This window comes from Megascapheus bottae, chromosome 13 (assembly GCF_031878675.1).
Source record: "Megascapheus bottae isolate mThoBot1 chromosome 13, mThoBot2.hap1, whole genome shotgun sequence".
Classification (NCBI taxonomy): domain Eukaryota; kingdom Metazoa; phylum Chordata; class Mammalia; order Rodentia; family Geomyidae; genus Megascapheus; species Megascapheus bottae.
The window spans coordinates 32,186,915-32,191,542 of NC_143521.1; positions in this window are offsets into that span (position 1 = coordinate 32,186,915).

The following is a 4,628-nucleotide window of genomic DNA, read 5'->3' on the forward strand; positions in this document are numbered from 1 at the left end:
GCCGCCCGCCCGCCCGCCCGGGCTATATATACCCCGACCATTATTGAACAAACCTTGACGTGGCGGCCCGCTGCCAGGGAAGCGCGGGCCGTGTCCCGGCAACCCCGGCCGCCCGGCCCCGCCCTCCCGGCCCTCCCCGCCGCCCTCCCTCCGCCGGGGGGACCCGCAGCGCCGCGCCCGCGCCATGCCGCTGCCGCTGCTGCTGCTGCTCTTCCTGCTCTTCGTCCTGCTGCTGCTGCTGCTGGCTGAGGGCGAGGGTGCCAAGCACCCTGGGTCTCAGGCTTGGGCCGGGGGCTGGAGGGCGCGGAGACCCCGGATGGCATCCGAGGGGCCCTTGGAGGGGCCCAGGCGGTCTTCAGGGCAGGTCGAGGGGCAGCCAGAGGCCTAGAACCACCACCACCACCACCACCACCACCACCACCACCACCACCACCACCACCTGGCTCCCGGGGACGACGCGGCCTAGAAAAGCTGAAGTTGGGCCAACACCGACAGTCCGATGGGGCTCGCCCCCTTACTTCGTCTCCCGCCTTTTGTTCCTCCTTTGGTTTACCTCGCCTAAGGTTTACCTCGCAGGAAAACTGCTGAAACTAAAACTTCAGTTTTTCCTACCGTTATGGCTTGCTTTACTCCTCGGGCCTCGAGAAGGGCCCCATATTTATGTGAATATATGCACAAATTATAATATGTGGACCCAAGTTTACATATTATTGTATTGGGTTCGTACTTGACAGCTGATGAGTTTCGTTTAGTTTGATAAACTTCCATCTAAGTCTGAATTTTTTTTAATGCCCACCTGATTTGGCATTGTTCATTTTCACATGGTGATAGTTTACACTACAAAACTATTCCAACCATCAAGCAGTTAGAAGCAATCCTGTTTTAAGTACCATCAAAGGATGTGCTGACAGAAAATCATTTATTCGTTAAATAAAAAGTGGAGAGGAACTAGCTAGTTTAACTCAAGTTCATTGTTTTAAGCACTTAAAAATATGTGAACATTGCATAAAACCCATAAAATTCAAAATTCAAAATTTGCACTACTTCTTGTTTTTATTTCTCTTAATAAATCAGTGGTTTTCCTGTTCACTGTTGAATGAAAGACCTGTCTCTGTCTTGTGGTTTCTTTTATATTGCTCCTGGGGTTTGAACTCAGGGCCTGGGCTCTGTCTCTGCTTTGTGCTTAAGGTTAGCTCTCATCATTTGAGCCTCAGCTCCATTTCCAGCTCTTAGGTGGTTAATCGGAGATAGAGTCTCAGGGACTTTGCTGCCCAGATTGCCTTTGAACAGTGCTCTTCAGATCTCACCCTCCTGGTAGCTAGGGTTACTAGCTGAAAGATTCATTTCTGGAGCTTACAGTCCTACAAATCACAAAATTAGGACCATGGGATCCAACATGTTTAGTAGAAAAAATTTCATTAGACATCTCCTTCCTAAATATAATTAATGTGTGCATATATGCATACAAACACATATATAGAGATAAGTTTATATAAAAGAGAAGTGATGAAAACTTAATTGGAGATTATTTTGCTCATTTTGATAAGCTATTGGAAGCAGAGCAGTCTTGTTTAACCTTGACTGTAAAACCAATTTATGACAGTTGTTGTAGCCACCTAATTATAACCCTAATTATTCATCTATAAAAGGACAATCATTCTTACCACACAGGATTGTTCTAAGTCTAAAGATTTAGAGTCTACCTGGCCTCTGATGGCTCACACCAGCAATCCTGTAACCCTAGCTAGGAAAGGAGCTTGAGATCTGAAGTTTAAAGCCAGCCTGCGAAGAAAAGTCCTTGAGACCCTGTTTCCAAAATAGCCAACAAAAAGATGAGCTGAAGTTGTGGCTCGAGTGAGCAAGCAAGCCAAGCTTATATTATCTTTATTATTAGATTACCTATATTGTTACAGACCTCTGTACCAGCAAAAAGAAAAAAGAAGGGGTGACATAAAGCAATTTGTATCGTGTTTGCCATACACAACAGTAAATAATCATTGTTGCTATTAAGAATGTAGATCACAGTATTAATTTAAATGTCCAAATATACGTTAATAGTTGAGTAAATTATTTAATAAAATATTGCTTAATTTAAAATCTTAGAACTGAATTGGAGGCTTGATTCAAGTGATAGAGTGCCAGCTGTGAGCAAAAAAACAACACTTAAGCTCAAGGCCCAAAATTCAAGCTCCAGTACACAAAAAAAAAACAAGTTTCAAAAAAAACTTTAAAGGGCCAGGAGTTTGGCCTAGTGGTAGTGCTTGCTTAGCATGCATGAAGACCCAGGTTTGATTCCTCAGTACCACATACATAGAAAAATGCTAGAAGTGGTGCTGTGGCTCAAGTGGTAGAGCAGTAGCCTTGAGGAAAGACCTGTAGTGCTGAGGCCCTGAGTTTAAGCCCAGGACTGGCAAAAGAAAAAAAAAATAACTTTAAAATACAAACTTGTTACTGAGGAATAATATCTAGGAACTCTCACCTGGAAATAATACCTAAGAATTACCTAGGAATTTTATAGTACATCCCTATAGTATGATTACAGTTAATTTTAATTTGCTCCTTTATGCTTTTCCATTTTCCCTAATTTCTACCATAAACATGAATTGTTTCTTTAAAAAACTATCCCAGGGCCAAGAGTATGGCCTAGTAGTAGAGTGCTTGCCTAGCATGCATGAAGCCCTGGGTTCAATTCCTTGGAAACACATTCACAGAAAAAGCCAGAAGTGGCCAGGCGCTGGTGGCTCACACTTATAATCCTAGCTATTCAGGAAGCTGAGATCCGAGGATCATGGTTCAAAGCCAGCCCTGGCACAGAAGTCCGTGAGACTCGTAACTCCAATTAACCACCAGAAAATTGGAAGCAAAAAAAAAAGCCAAAGTGATGGTGTAGCTCAAGTGGTGGAGCACTAGCCTTGAGAAAGCTCAAAGATGGAGCCCAGGCCCTGAGTTCAAGCCCCAGGACAAGCAAAAATTATCCCAAATAAAGCAAAATATCAGTGTTTAAGCAACTGATTTAGAATATGCTTTGACCAAATATCTATATGTAACTTATGTAACAATATGTAAGAATTACCAATTATACATATACAAAATGGATACAGGAGGTCACATTAGAATATATGACCTGTTGTTTCCACAGATCCTTTAGTCTCACAAAGCTGTTCAAGAACCTCAGGTCCTGTAGTCAAGTGTACATCTTGGTATCCCTAGATCACAGGAGCATGTGACGTGCATAAGACCCTTGCGATTATTATGAAGAAGCATAGGCCTTCCACCCAGTGATCCAAAACAAAGGCAATGCTTCATGTACTTATTCATTCCGTATTCACAATACTTGCAAAAAAGTATCTGAGATGGCTATTACGGTAAACAATCTGTAGAAAATACCATTATTAGATTAGAATTTACTTTTAAAGATAAAGGTTCATCATATGCTCTAAAAAACTCATAATATGCCTACATATTAAGATAGAACCCATAACTTAAGACAGAACCTCATTTTACTTGGCTTTGTGAAAGCCAAGGCAGAAGGGAAAAGGACTTTATGATTACTTGGCATAATGATGTTTCCTTGACTAGGAATACATTCTAGTATCTCTTCTAAAATATGCTTACCATTTTTTTTTGCCATTCCTGGGATTAAACTCAGAGCCTGAGCACTGTCCTTGGGCTTTCTCAAGGCTAGAGTTCTACCACTTGAGCCTCAGCACCACTTCCAGCTTTTTTTTCTATGTATGTGGTACCGAGGAATTGAACCCTGGTCTTCGTGCATGCTAGGCAAGCACCCTACCACTAGGCCAAACTCCCAGCTGCTTACCACTTTTCTAAACATATAGAAAAACATAAGTGAACAAGGTTTAATTATTTTTTTAAAGAAAGCATAAAAACAACTTGATCTGACTGTCTCTTGAAGCAGATTTTGATCAATGTCTCAGGGGAAATATTAGAACATGTGTCAAGCAACTGCTAACCCATTTCTTATTCAGGTGTTGTTACTTGATACAAGTTTAGGACTTCCATACTTAAAGGAGTAAGTGGATATCTTCATAATTACCCTTAACTTTCCCTTCTGCAGAACTTTTGATGGATGCTATTTACAATCAATTTATTTTTATTTATTTTTTTTTGTCAGTCATGGGCTTGAGCTCAGGGCCTGAGCACTGTCCTTGGACTTTCTCAAGGTTAGAGCTCTACCACTTGAGCCTCAGCACCATTTCTGGCTTTTTTTTCTATGTATGTGGTACGGAGGAATCGAACCCGGGTCTTAGTGCATGCTAGGCAAGCACTCTACCACTAGGCCAAACTCCCAGCCCCTACAATCAATTTAAGTGACCAAAAAAGCCTAGAGGGTAAATAGCTTAAGTTGCTGATTAAATTAGTCTATAGGCCAGGAACAATGGCAGAAATTGAGAGGATTATGGTTCAAGACCATCCCAGGCAAACATACGTAAAAAACAACCTTAACAAGTCAGGCACGGTGATAAACTGTAGTCCTAGTAATGAGGAAGCTATAGATAGGTGGATCAAGATCTAAAGCCATTTTTTGGTGGGAGGGCATGGGGGGGGGAATGAGGACTTTAGCCAGGCACACAGGTGGCTCTATAATCCTAGCTATTCAAGAGGTTGAG